The sequence below is a fragment of the Bison bison genome, unplaced genomic scaffold (genome assembly GCF_000754665.1).
Source record: "Bison bison bison isolate TAMUID 2011002044 unplaced genomic scaffold, Bison_UMD1.0 scf7180017864072, whole genome shotgun sequence".
NCBI classification, from domain to species: Eukaryota; Metazoa; Chordata; class Mammalia; order Artiodactyla; family Bovidae; genus Bison; species Bison bison.
The window spans coordinates 11,809,152-11,824,563 of record NW_011494644.1 but is presented as its reverse complement, the minus strand read 5'-3'; positions in this window follow the sequence as shown (position 1 = coordinate 11,824,563).

The following is a 15,412-nucleotide window of genomic DNA, read 5'->3' as shown; positions in this document are numbered from 1 at the left end:
CCACTCATTCTAGCCCAGCCCCTCCCTTCTGCTCCTGGCTTCAGCTAGTGGTTCTGCTGGTCTCTGCACTTTGTCTGGGGGATTGAGCCTGGCCCTCGCTCCTGAAGGGTCTGAGTCCCTAGTTAGCATGCTTTATGAGCCCGTGACAATGGTACTTGCTCACTTACAAATAAAATTTAGCATGGGGGCTTCCCTGGTGGTCTAGTGGTTAAGAATCTGCCTGGCAATGCAGGGGACACCAGTTTGATCCCTGGTCCGGGAAGATCCCACATGCCTCTGAGCACCTAAGTTCGAGAGCCACAGCTGCTGAGTCCATGTGCAGCCACCACTGAAGCCTGCACGCCTAGAGCCTGTGCTCTGCAAAAATGGAAGCCACTGCGATAAGAAGCCCACAAACCTCAACAGGTAAATAGCCCCTGCTCTCTGAAAGTAGAGAAAGCCCCCGCACAGCAATGAAGACTTAGCACAGCCAAAATAACAAATAAAAATAAATAAATACAATTTAAAAAAAATCACCTCAGCATGGGTAGCTGGAGATATTCCAAGTGATCACCTGAACGCTAAGCATATTCCTGCTGTCCCCCATTACATAGCCCTGGTCCTACTTCCTGTTCTGAACATAGTCTGTTACCCTCTGCCCATCCATATTGTTAGGGGAAGCACACTGACCGAAATCGCCTACCCTAGCCAGACACCATAGTGACCATTTGCGTGAGTTATTTTACAACAGAAGTCCTAGAAAGGAAGACGGAACTAACAAGCCACCACCAACCGGAAGAGTTCAGGAAAGGTCAGAAGGAGATGCCATGCATTCTACCACCTCCTAGGATCCTTCTTACTGGCATCCATCTTGGCTGAGCCATGTGTGCACCACCAGGAAGGATGCTGAATCAGAGTGATTGGCCACAGCAATCTGGAAACAAACCCCATCATCATAAAACCCAAGACTGGGAGCCACGGGACAGATCAGTTCTCCTGGGTTCTCTTTCACTTCTGCTCTCTGCCTGGGCACCCCTTCCCAATACAGTCTATCGCTTTGTCAGCTCGTGTCTCTCCTTGGACAACTCATTCCAAATGTTACACAAGAGCCCACTCTTGGGTCCTGGAAGGAGTCCCCCTTCCTGCAACAGTATGGCATGTCCTTTTGTTGCCTGCTGGTCTATTGGCAGGAGGAGATGTAAGTGACCACGTGGCAGATGTACCTCTAAATTTAATGGGATTTGGCTGTGTCCCCTGGTAGAAAGGTCCCTCCCCAATCTAGGAATTAGACTCTGTAGACTCACAGGACCTAAAGTTGGGAGACTGTGAGCACAGATTCCCCAAGGAGGTCACTGGGGATAATGCAAAGTTGGGGTATTTTTTTTTTTTGGTTGGAGCCTCATGACTTATGGGATCTCAGTTCCCTGACCAGGGATTGAACCTGGGCCACGGTAACGAAAGCCCAGAATCCTAAATACCAGACCACCAGGAAATTCCACTTCTCCTTTTGAAGTCGACACCCTAGTTTCCCATCTGTGCTCTTCCCCTTCCTCTGGCCCTCCTCATCAAGCCCAGAGCTGCCCCGGAAGCAGAGGTGACACTTAGCTGGATTCCAGGGGGTGCCAAGCGCCAGACCTGGACTGGGTTAGAACCTAGACGCAGAGCGTGCTGCCTCTGTGCCTCCCATTCTCACTGTGGTGTCCAAACGTGTCCTCAGAAGGGGACACCAAAGGAACTGTGGGATGACAGGACCAGCCCAGACATCGGAGCCTGTCCTGAGCCCAAGGCCTCTACAATTTATTCTGTGTGATCGTGACAAGTCACTGAACCTCATCTGTAAAAGTGGGAATAATAACCATAAACCTACTTCCCAGGGTCATGAGATACTATCTATGTATCAAGTGACCGGTGACATAATAGAGGCTAAAAAATGGGATTCCTTCCCTTCCTCTGCACCTCATCTGTGAAATGTAGTCCCCTGTCAGTTTCCTGAAGAGAACCCAGGGGACAAGGACTGTGGAACGTCTCACAGGTTGCAAAGTGCAGGCCCGGAGGATAGAGACACTGATAATGGCAAAGAGCTCTGACTTTGGAGCCCAATTCTAATCCTAGCTGTGTGACCCAGAACTATTCACGTAACCTTGCTGTGCCTCAATTTTCCTCATCTGTGAAATGGGGAAACAGTACTAGCCACTCCATGGGGGTTTGTAAAGGACATGTTATTCTATGGAAAAAGCTTAGAACAGGCCATCAGTCAGTGCTCACGTTAGTGATGGGACGATCCTGCAGTCCAGTAATGAGGACTCCGTGCTTTCACTGCTGAGGACCTGGACTCAATCCCTGGTCAGAGAACGAAGATTCCACAAGCCATGTGGCACAGCTGGAAAAGAAAAAAACAGTATTAGAGATGATGATGATGAAGACGGTTGAGCCACAAGACAGTGCCTTCCAGGAAGGCAGGATGCTACTGGGACTGGTTCAGCCCATCCCGACTCTGTAGCAGTGCTGCAAAGGCTCACAGATGCACTGAATGGAGTAGACGGTGCTGCTCCTTCTGATGGTCCCTGCCTTGGGCCCCCATGCCCTTACTGCTCGGTTGGCCCATCACTCTATCAAGACAGGGCACCGACATAGGCATTCCTGGAGATCAGGTGCAGACCACACTCCTTGGCCTGGTTTTGCTGAGCCCACCAGTTGGAACCAGTATGTTCCTGCCTTCCTTCACTCATTGCTCGTGGAGGTGTCTCCTTTTCCGGTGGCCGGATGCTGGGGCTATGGAGAACACCCGGCCTCCTGTCACTGGGAGAGAGAGACCAAGAGATGGAGAACGATAGTGTATGGTGATCGGTGAGTGGACGAGGGGATGTTGGAAGCTCTGGGAGCCCTGATGGGGCAGAGGAGACAGAGAAAGCTTCCCTGAGAGGTGAAACCCAAGTTGAAGGTTAAGTATGAGAAGGATTGTCAAGTGAAGGAGGAGCAGGCTCACTCTCTCTGCAGGCAGAGTCTCAAGAGAGGGCAGTGCTGAGCAGGCATGCAAAGTAGGACACATGGATGATGCAGAAGCTAGGGAAAAGCAAGAAGGAAGGTTCAAGGCTGCACAGGGACTAGGGGACTGAAGGCCTTAGAAGCCAGACTACAGACTTGGGGGTTTGTCCCGAGGGCAGTGGGCAGTCAAGGAAAGGTAAGGGGTGGTGGGAGGCGGCAAGGTGACCCTTGCTCTTTCCTATCCTGTCATATGTCACCAACAACCCATCTCTTTGCTCTGTCTAGCGGCTTTGTTTGTCCCTGACACCTGACAAGGATATTCCCAACCTCAGGGCCTTTGCACTGGCTTTTCTCTTTGCCTGGAGAGGTAGGAGTGAAGATTTGCTCGAATAGTGCTTAACATTGAGTCAGAAGCTCTGGCTTGAATTCCTGTTTATTTGTTCTGAATGGGCCTCCTGATGGAACCTGCTGGATGACATAGGGTCGTGATTGAGCGTCCTGGTGGACAGACAGAACACATCTCTTGGGAACATTGTTGCCAAAATCTCAGCTCTCTGCACCAACGCCCAACAGAAATATGGAGACAGAGTGATGGAGGAGAAAGAAGCGTGGCTTTATAGCTCTGCCAGGCACAGTAGGCTAGTGCCTCCAGAACTGTGCCCCACTCCCTCGCTGCTGAGTAGGGAAAGGGTACATAGTCAGGCAGGAGTCTGTGATAAGGATCAAGGCAGTAACAGACTTGTATTTATTCTCCTGCAGTTTCCACAGGATGGGAACAAGATTAGGGTGTGTGCAGGGTCCTAGAAGGTCTGTCTCCCATCTTAATAAGCCTCTGCCTCACCTGCTGCTTCTGCTTTGATTAACAGCTGTTCTGCCCTTTGGGATTCCCTCATAGCTAGTTGGTAAAGAATCCTCCTGCAATGCAGGAGACCCTGTTTCAATTCCTGGGTCGGGAAGAACCCCTGGATAAAGGATAGGATATCCACTCCAGTATTCTTGGGTTTCCCTGGTGGCTCAGCTGGTAAAGAATCCTCCTGCAATGTGGGAGATCTGGTTTCGATCCCTGGGTTGTGAAGATTCCCTGGAGAAGGGAAAGGCTACCCTCTCCAGTATTCTGGCCTGGAGAATTCCACGCACTGTATACTTCATGGGGTCAAAAAGACCCGGACACGACTGAGCGACTTTCACTTACTTACTTCCTCTGCCCTTTGGAACTCAGAGAAGGTCATGGAGGCCAGAGGCCCACCTACAAGGAATGGTGGACAAAAAACCCTCTGCGCACTAGAGTCCCACAGGGCCCTGCTTGGCATTAGCATTAGTGTGGCTGGTGGAGATTAGGATCCAAGCCTGAGACACCGGGACACTGAGGCTTTTGTCATTGGTTGAGGCATTAGGTTGGAGGCAAGGAGCTCAAACCAGTCAAACCTAAAGGATATCAGTGTTGACTATTCATTGGAAAGACTGATGCTGAAGCTGAAACTCCAATACTTTGGCCAACTGATGGGAAGAACTGACTCATTGGAAAAGACCCTGATGCTGGGAAAGATTGAGGCAGGAGGAGAAGGGGACGATAGAAGATGAGATGGTTGGATGGCATCACCAACTCAATGGACATGAATTTGAGCAAGCTCTGGGAGCAGGTGATGGACAGGGAAGCCTGGTGTGCTACAGTCTATGGGGTCACAAAGAGTCAGACACAACTGAGAGACTGAGCTGAACTGGAGGCGTTACGAACCACAGCAGTAACTCTTGAGGGGCTCCAGAGGGAGTCTCATAGCAGAGGTCAAGGCACTTGGTGGGTGAAGTCAGTGAGACCCCAAGATGCCAAGACAATTTTTCTGGTCTTCAAATGAGGAAACAAACTCAGGCTCAGAGAGGTTTAAGTAACTTGCCTAAGCTAGTGATGGACAAAGGGAGGATTTTTACCCAAGTGGGAAAGAAAAGTGAGTGCTAGTCACTCAGTCGTGTCAGACTCTTTGCGACCCCATGGACTGTAGCCCTCCCGGCTCCACTGTCCACGGAGTTCTCCATGCAAGAATATTGGGACGGGTTGCCATGCCCTCCTGAAGGGGATCTTCCCTACCCAGGGACTGCTGACTCTTAAATTGCTAGGATTTCTCAGGCATCAGCTTCTGGTGAGACTGAAACAGAGATGGAGATATGTGGACTACGAGGCAGGGCAGGATGAGGCAGCAGAGCTTCTGACATCTGCCCAGACAAATGCCTTGGAAAAACGGAACTGGGCCTGGGATAGGGGTGGATTGCTTCAGTTGTGAAGGGCCCCTGAAGGGTCCAGAGAGAAAGTGAAGTCCGTAAGAGGAGGAGGAGATGGTGGGGTTGGGTCAGAGGGAGCCTGCCCTCTGGGGTGAGGCTCGGCCCAAGGTACGCTGCCCACCTGTGAACAGCACGAGATTGCGAGTCTGGCTCCCTCCTCCCCTCCTGCCCTCCTCTTCTTCTTCCTCCTCCTCCTCCACTACTTGGCCTGGCCCACGCCTCAGTGCACCCACTCAATGGGCCTAGTCTAATCCTCTGACATCACAGCCTGCCCAACACAGGCCCTCCCTGGCAGCCTTGACAGGGCCCAGGCTGAGACCCAATTTAGGATCTCCCACCTCAGAACTTATCTCTTCCCTCAACCTCTTCCCTCCTTCAGCTCACAGTTCAGATTGGGGACACCCTAGAGTCAGTCCCAAACTGAGGGGGCAGGAGCCTATGATGTGTCCTGGCTTGCTGTGTGACTCCAGGTAAGTAGCTGCCCCTCTCTGGGCCTCAGTCTTCTTATCTATATCTCTTCTACCCTCAGTTAATCACATCAACCTGTTTTGGCTTCCTCTCAGCCCCTTGTCGCTTTAGGAAATTTTTTTTTTTATGAGCTCACATGTTGGTTGTTGGGGGACCACTGGACTGTGTGGCCCTTATTATTCACCCCAGTTCCAACTCAGAAGAGGGGCTCCACCGACAGCTGCTGACTAAGGATCTACATGGGAGAATGAAGGAACAGATGTAGCTCTGCCTTATGATGGGGGCTCTGGACATGACTGTGTGTTCATAAGCGCTGACGCACGTGCACTCCTGTGTTTGATGCTCCCTGGCAGGGTGTGTGCTGTAACAGAGTAGTGGGCATGTCCACTAGGGTGTCAGCTCCACAAGGGCAGGGATTTGTGTCTGACTTGTTCCCTGCTCTATCCCATTCTACCTGGAACAGGGACAAGCACATGGCTAGAGTCAATACTTCCTTGACTGTGAAAACATATGAAAGTGAATACACACATCTGGTGTGGGTCCACGTGCCAACCTGTGCATAGAGTACAGTATAGTGTTAGTCACTCGGTCATGTCTGACTCTGAGATCCCACGGACTGTCACCCATCAGGCTCCTCTGTCCTTGGAATTTCCAGGCAAGAATACTGGAGTGGGTAGCCATTCTCTTCTCCAGGGGATCTTCCCCACCCAAGGATCGAACCTGAGTCTCCTACATTGCAGGCAGATTCTTTACCGTCTGAGCCACCAGGGAAGCCCAAGACATGTACACGGTGATGCCCAAAGCTCAGCTTCTCTGGACACTGGTGCCAGATCAAACCTCAGGGACAAAGATGGGACCGAAGTCGAAAAAGAGCTTTGTTGCTTTCCCAGGCAAAGGGAGATACAGCGGGCTTATGCTCTCATAACCATGTCCCCCCTGGGGAACATACTGAGAAGTTTCCTAGTAAAAGAGGATGGGATCAGCTCGTGAACATTTTCCTGATGCCTTGGTGGTGTCAAGCAGAAATTAATGTATTCAAATTTCAGGTCCAGCTGGTCTGGGGTCCACATGTTTGAGGGCAGCATAGCACAGCTTGTGCCACCCGGAGGGGGTTTCAGTACCTGCAAAATCCTTCAAAGATATTGTTGTATGTATCTCACGTTCAGGAATGAGCACCTTGCCCCAAGGCTGCTCTTGATTTTATTTCTCCCTGGTTTTGCAATCCCTCCCTTTGTCAATGAACAGCTGCCCATTGGATTTCAGGGAAGATCACGGAGGCTGAATGAAGGCTGCTACCTGTAATATCAAAGAAATGGATGGTGGGTGGGTGCTTCCCTGGTGGCTCAGTGGTAAAGAATCCACCTGCCAATGTGGGAGACATGAGTTTACTTCTTCATCCGGGAAGATCCCACACACCTCAGAGCAACTAAGTCTGTGTGCCACAACTACTGAGCCCTCACTCCAGGGCCCATGCTCTAGAGGAATAAGAGAAGCCACCAAAAGGAGAAGCCTGTGCCCTGCAACGAAGAGTAGCCCCACTCGCTGCAACTAGAGAAAAAGCGCATGCAGCCATGAAGATCCAGCACAGACAAAAATAAATAAATAAAATTATATTACAACTAAATCTTAAAAAACTCTTCAAAAAAAAAAAAAGGAAATGAAGGACACAAAGGCCTTGAGACAAGGAGCCCCACAGGGCCCTGCGCGGGATCACAAGCCCCCAGGTCTAAGGGTGTGGGTGATGTTGCTTACACACCACCCCCCTGTCCCTTTTCCAAACTCCTCCAGATCCAGGGCCCAATGCTTGGGTCCCGATGGGGCGGAGCAGGGGGCCACCTCCTTGAGGGAAACTGGATCCTAGGACGTGCAGAACGGCAGGGAGCAGGGCGGACCCTTTGTCTCCGGTATAATCCCCTCCCCGCCTGGCTCCCTTTCTCCCAGCAACCTGAGTTAAAGTCAGATTTGGGGGGCTGTAGGGGACTAGGGTGTCACCTCGATGCCCGCTTCCCTAGTTGTCCCCTGCCTCAGGGGCTTCTGCACCTCCCCCCACAACCCCCAAGGTATGACTTTCCCTCCCTCATGGGTGGCCCGAGGGCTCAGACCCAAATATATAGCCACCTGAGGGGCAAGAGGACAGGTGTTGCAGAACCACCGAGAGACTGCAGAGAGGAAGGATCCAGGAGAGACCATGGGTTATCATCTGTTGGGTGAGTGAGGGAGACAGGGCGCCAGGGTCCTGAGGCCAGGAGGGAGGGGGTACGGCCTCAGCCCTCTGGTCCATCTGACTCAGGTACCTGGCTGCTCTTGCATCTGCTGGGAACCTCAAAAGCCTTACACACTGAAGACTTCATTCATCATTCATTCATTCAGGACATACTTCTGGACTTCCTATTAGGTGCTAGGTAGTAGCCTAGGTAGGCTTCCCAGATGGCGCTAGGGATAAAGAACCTGCCTGCAATGCAGGAAACTTAAAAGACCTGGGATTGATCTGTGAGTTGGAAAGATCCCCTGGAGGAGGGCATGGCAAGCCACTCCAGTATTCTTGCCTGGAGAATCTCATGAACAGAGGCTCCTGTTGGGCTACAGTCCACGGGGTAGCCAAGATTTGGACACACTGAAGTGACTAAGCACACACTTACAGGAGTCTAAGTATCGGGGTTATTGTTGCTGTTTAGTTGCTAAGTCGTGTCCAGCTCTTTTGGGACCCCATGGACTGTAGCCCTCCATGGCCCTCTGTCCATGATATTCCCAGACAAGAATACTGGAGTGTGCTGCCATTTCCTTCTCTAGGTGAAATTACCATTCAGGGATCAGACCCATGTTTCCCGAATTGGCAGGCAGATTCTTTACCACTGAGCTGTCGGGGAAACCCAAGTATTGGGGACACGGCAGTAAACAAACAGACAAAAAATGAGATTTTTTTCTGCAGACAGACAGTCCATGTGATCATAAGTAAATTATCATGCCAATGTGACTTCCCAGGTAGCGCTAGTGGTAAGAATCTGCCTGCCAATGTAGAAGACATGAGACATGGGTTCGATCCCTGGGTTGGGAAGAACCCCTGGAGAAGGAAATAGCAACCCACTCCAATATTCTTGCCTGGAAACTTCCATGGACAGAGGAGCCTGGCGGGCTACAGTCCATGGGGTCGCAAAGAGTTGGACACGACTGAGCACCCACACAGATGTGACAGAATTTGAATACACTGATCCAAGTTTGTTGAATGAATGAATGAACAGGGCTTCACCTAAGGCCTTCCCTTAAGTTCTGAACTTCTGGGAGTTCAGGAATGTAGACAGGGAAGCTAAGGAAGTCATCCTGGTCTGCCTCTCATCTCCATCACTGCTGGTGACTTTAAGCTTTCTTTGCTTTTTTTTTTTTTTAATTTGGCTACACCAGGGCTTAGTTGGGGCAGGTGGGATCTAGTTCCCTGACCAGGGATTGAACCTGAGAGCCCTGCATTGGCAGTGCGGAGTCTTAGACCTTGGTCCCCCAGGGACGTCCCCAGAGGGGTTTTTGAGTTGAGCCCTGAAGAATCAGAAGGAGAAACCCTGGGTGGGTTTGGAAGGTAGTCCAAACCCAGCAAGGGCAAAGTCTGAATAGGGGATGCTATGGAAAAGAGGGGCCAGGCCTTGTAGCCCACAGTGAGGACTTTCATAGTCACTGTGTTAGGTGGGAGCCATGGGAAGTTTTAGACAAAGGAGGGATCTAGCTGGACTTGATGAGCTTCCAGGTGGCACAGGGAGACAAGGGTGGAGGCAGAGACAGCAGAGGGGAGAGACATAGCTTCTAGATACATCTTTTACTTCTTTATGGCTGTGCTGGGTCTTCGTTGCTGTGCTCAAGCTTTCTCTAGTTGCAGTGAGTGGGGGATACTCTTGAGCTGAGGTGCGTGGACTTCTCATTGAAGTGGTTTCTCCTGTTGCAGGCTCTAGGCACACAGGCTTCAGTATATGTGGCTCCTGGACTCTAGGGCACAGGCTCAGTAGTTGTGAAGGGCTTAACAGTTGCTCCATGGTGTGTGGGATCTTCCCAGACCAGGGATCAAATATGTCTCCTGCGTTGGCAGGTATATTCTTTATCGCTGACCCAGCAGGGAAATCCACATTTTAAAACTTTATATTGAAAATATCAGATTACTACAGGGAGATGTGCACAAGTCCTAAGTATACAGCTCAGTGAGCTTTCAGAGTCTAGGTAACTTGTCACGAGTGCTCGGATGCAGAAACACAGACCCAGGGAGTTCCCTGGTGGTCTGGTGCTTAGGATTCCAGGCTTTCACTGCCCAGGTTCAATCCCTGGTCAGGGAACTGAGATCCTGCAAGCTTCGTGGTGTGACCAGAAACAAACACAAAACCCCACAGACCTCGTGGCCACCTTTTAAGGACACAGCCACAGGATTTAGTGTGGGTTGAACACAGGGAGAAGGAGAGAATGAGGAATCCAAGAGGACCCCGTGACTTTGACGTGAGCACCTGGAAGAATGGACATGCACTTTTCTGAGATGGGGAGGACCAGGGAAGGAGGGGAACAGGGCAGCTAGAGCTGAGCAGTGGCTATTTTGACTTGAGATGCTCATTAACCTCCAAGGGAAAACGTCAAGAGGGAAGTTGAATACTTGAGTCTGGAGGTCAGGGGAATTTTTTCTTTCTTTTTAATAGTTATTTATATAAAATTGCATTTAGAAAGAAAAAATAAACATTTATCTTCTTTGGCTGTGCTGGTTCTTAGTCATGGCGGCATGCAAATGCTCAATTGTGACCTGTGGGATTCGTTCCCTGACCAGGGATTGAACCCGGGGCCTCCTGCTTGGGAGCTCAGAGTCTTTAGTCACTGGACCATCGGAGAAGTCCCAGGGGAATATTCTGGGCTAGAAATAAACTGCTTACAGGGTGATTCTGCCCTGAGTGGCACACAGAAGACCGCTGTAAGCCTCAAGGGCTGTATCCATATGAGGGGCTGTTATGATGAATGAGTGAATCAGCAGGGGAGGCCAGGGACTTGGTGCTGACCTCTGATTTCTTCCTGCTAGCCCCCTTCTGCCTGCTGCTCCTGCTGCTGCCCCCTCTCAGTTTGGGAGCCCCCATGTCCACAGCTGAGTCTGTCAATCAAGCCTATAACCTGGCGCTCGACATGCAGAGGCACACTTCCACCCTGCTGCAGACTTACGTGAGTGACAGGGCATGAGCAGGGGGTGAGGGGAGGCGGCTGTCACCCTCCTGGCCCAGCCCTGGGGAAGGGAGGCAGAACAAGGCTGGAAGGAGGTTCCTCCATGGGTCCTGGGGTACAGGGGCTCTGCCAGCTAGAGACACGCCCACAGGAATGATGTCACTCATGGCTGGGTGACCTTGGGCAGGTCATTCCTTCACTCTCTGTCTTAGCTTCCTCATCTGCCAAATGGGATGGTGGTCGTGCCTTGGCTGACCTCTCAGGACTGTCAGAAGCCCCTAGGGGAAGTCTTTTACAGGCTCATGAGTCTGTCCAAGACCACCTCTGCCCTTGCTTTTCTGAGCCTATGCCATGCTGGGAGATTCAGCCTCATTATCTTACTGGCTCCTCACATAGCTCTAAGAGGCAGAATTATGACCCATTTTTACAGATGAGAGAACTGAGGGGGTCTTTTTAGAATTTTTAAAACTTTTTAATATTTTTATTATTGTATTTATTTTTGCTGTGCTGGATCATTGTTATTTAGTTTCAGCTCTTCTCTAGTTTTAGAGAAGGAAATGGCAACCTATTCCAGTACTCTTGCCTGGAAAATCCCATGGACAGAGGAGACTGTTAGGCTACAGTCCATGGGGTTGCAAAGAGTTAGACTTGACTGAGTGACTTCACTCACTTCACACTTTATCACTGCAGAAGGAAATGGCAACCCACTCCAGTATTCTTGCTTGGAGAATCCCATGGACAGAGGAGCCTGGCGGGCCATGGTCCATGGGGTCACAGAGAGTCAGACACGACTGGAGTGACTCAGCACTGAGCCCTTCTCTAGTTTTCCCGGGTGGCAGCTCCTCTCTAGTTGTGGTGTGCAGGCTTCTCATTGTGGCGGCTTCTCTCGTTGCTGAGCACAGGCTCTAGGGCTCACAAGGCTTCAGTACTTGGGGCATGTGGGCTCAGTAGTTGCCACTCCTTGGCATAGGCTCAGTACTTGTGGCACATGGGCTTCGTTGATCTAGGACATGTGGCATCTTCCTGGATCAGGAACCCGTGTCTCCTGCATTGGGAGGAGGATTCTTATCCATCGAGCCACCAGGGAAGGCCTCTTTCTGATTTTTTGATGTGGGCCATTTGTAAAGTCCTTACTGAGTTTGTTACCATACTGCTTCTGTTTTATCCTTTGGGTTTTTTGCCTGGGAGGCATGTGAGATCTTAGCTCTTCAACCAGGGATTGAACCCGCACCCCCTGCATTGCAGGGCAGAGTCTTAACCACTGGACCATGAGGGAAAGGCCAGGAAACTGAGCTTTGATGTGGGAATAATTTACCTGAGGTCACAAAACTGTCTGGAAGTTCAAAGTAGCAGCCTGCTGGCTGGGTCTGATCCACAGATGTTTTGTTTAGGCCGTGCGATGCTTGTTCAAATTTTGAAACTGAAAACCTGTCAAAAACAGGCACAGGGGTCCTATTGGCCTCCAGTCACTGTGCCACAGCCACACCCCATCTGCTTCTTCTCCAGGTGACGGGATCCACCTGGCCCCTGCAGGCCCTGGAATTTGTGACTCTTCCACTGTACTATATTCTAGGTCCATGTAAGGTTACCGAATCTAGTTTCTTGTTTTCTTCTGTAAAACCTAGTTTCTTTCTCTGGGGCTGTCCTGGGTCCTTGTGGCTGTCATAGGCTTTCTGTAATTGTCGCGAGCGGGGGCTCCTCTGCTTTGCGGCACTTGGGCTTCTCATTGCGGTGGCTTCTATTGTCCGAAGCATGGGCTCTAGGAGTGAAGGCTCAGGAGTTGTGGTCCCCAGGCTTAGGTGCCCCACGGCATGGGGGATCTTTCTGGCGCAGGGATCGAACCCACGTCCCCTGCTTTGGCAGGCAGATTCTTAACCACTGAACCACCAGGGAAGTCCCTGCCTCTAATTTCTAGTCTCATATCTGTCAGAATCCTCTGGGTAGCTTTGAGGACCCTGAGTTTCCTCATTTGTAAAATGGGCATGCAGGACTTGGTGATCTTTCAACTACAGAATTTATCAGTGTGCACTAAAATTCTGTGGGTCTAGGTTTGTGGAGGTGAGAAATCTAATGGAGAAGGCATTAACTAAATAATATTATAGTTCAATTCAATATTAATAATTGCATATTAATGATTATTTACAATTGAACAAATATTAAGCCCTGAAGAATGTGAATAAAAAGGAAATACGGCTTTAACCACATTGTCAATAATATATTTAGCTTGCAAATACTGTAATAAGTAACATCATCATAGTGTTCATGATATTAATACAAAGATGTCATTAGTGAATGATATTAACGCCCTAGTCATATGCCAAGTGCTAAGTGCTTTATGTCTATTACACCTTATCATCTTCACTATTACAGCGCCATGTGGGAATTACTGAAGCTGTGATTCAAAGTTGCACAAGTTGTATGTGGAGGAAGCTGAGTTGAAGCCTCACAGAACTGGGGCTCTGTGCTAGAACATTTCATCAACTCCCTGAGGAAGGGAATGGCAACTCCCCCTAGGAAGAGGCCAGTCTCGTGGAAGACAGTGAATTCAGGGGGACCCTAGGGCAGGGTTTGGGTCCCCTCACTCTCATCTGTCTCTGTCTCTTGCGCAGCTCCAGCACCAAGGCAGTCCCTTTAGTGATCCCGACTTCTCAATCCCTGAACTCTCACTCAGAACCCTGCCTCCAACCGACATGCCCTTTGAGATCTGGCATGGCCTGGAAGATGGAGTACGTCTGAGCCTTACCCAGGAGGCCTTCTGGTCCTTCAGCCAGCACCTGCTGCTTGCGATCGCTGACCAGAGTGACCTGAGCCCTGACAATTCCATGGTGGAGAACCAGCTTTGGGAAGCAAGACTCAAGGCCAAAGGCCTAGCGGGCAACTTGGCTGGCATCATGACTGCCCTGGGCCTGCCCACTCCCCAACCAAACACCCTCCTCGGTCCTGTCCCCTTAGGGGACACAGCCTTCCAGAAGAAGTGTCGAGGGTATGTAATAATCCGGGACTACAGCTTTTGGACAGACCGAGCTGTGACTTTCTTGGGTGAGCTCAAGGCCAAATACTCTCAATAGAGGAGGTGGGACTTCCTGTTAGGGCTGCAACCCTTTCCCTTTCACAGCTGATTCTTTCCTGTTTTTTTTTTTTTTCTCACCAGGGATTTTTTTCTGCCTTGCTTCTTGGCTAGAAAGGAGACACATGTTGTCTAGCAGGGCTTGTGTACCATGTATCTGGGAATATTTCCTGGGGACCAGGCCTCTAGTCCTTATGCCTGGGCCTCCCTGCCCAGGTCCTGTGGCCTCCCTTCCAGATCTGGGTGGGACTCCATGGACAGCATCTCATGAATTCCCATTCCAGTGGTACTGGTGGCTCATTTTCTGGGTGGAAAGAAATACCTCTTTGAAGAGGCTTCACTTATAGTCCATGGGGTCACAAACAGTCGGACGTGACTGAGTGACGAACGCTTTTCACTTTCATTTCCCACTGTACAGGGGGAGTACAGTTGGTCCCCTTCCTGTCATTTAGGGGAGGTCCAGGGACTGCCTTCTTGTCTCTATCTACCTCACTTCCTGTAGGAAGATACGGACTTTCTGAGCAAGGGGTCCTCCCTTTTTTCTGGAGTTCATTGCCTCTTCTAGACTACCTCTATGACTGTGTCCACTGCTCCAACTTCCCATCTTAAGGTGCTTCCCTTCCTATTCAATGGATGTGTGACTCTTGAAAAGCTAAGGACCCGAGTCACATCTGTTTCTTGCTCAGGACACATCCACTTCGAGATGACAGATGGCATCCCTGGCCTGGGGCTCTCCTGAAGCTCCTATTTATAGTGTGGCTTTTGCGGATGGCTGGGGGGACCAGGCCATACCCCAAGGATCTTATTCTCCTTAAATGTGTCTCCCCATTTTCAATGACTGTATATACTAGTAAATTCAATGTTCTTTTTATTTTTAAACATTTTATTTACAAAAAATTAATTTATTCTCGTAAATAAAACTCTTCAAAGGGGTGAGGTTTTTTTTTTTTTTTGTCTCCATAAACCTGACTTGAGGAGAAGGGAAGGTGTGGATTAGGGCCGAGGGAGGGGAAAGGGTGGAGGGCATCAAAGGGAGAGGAGGCAGGGCCACAAGGGGTGGGATGGGGGATGGGGAGAGCAGCAGGTGGAGTGACCCTGGGGGAAGGTGGCTGAAATTTGTCTGGAGTAGCCCTTCCACCACAAGGCCAACAGGCATGTTCCTGGCCAGGACACGACAGAGAGAAGGACAGAGGCAAACAGAGTGACAGGTGGCCCTTCCTTGAGATGAGGTGGAGATACGCACAGGCTACAGCGGGCCAAGAGGAAACAGGAGACGGGAAGACAAAGCGATGCTCAGAGAAGCAGATGCAAGCGGTGGAGAAACTCAGGGGAAGCAAGGACATGACAGATAAGGTAAGTCCTAGAGGGAGACAAGAAGGACCCAGAGAGAAAACGAGACAGAGAAGCGTCCAAAGGAAACAGAGAGACGGAAACGGTCTGAGGACAGAGAGACGCTGACAGAGATGGGGA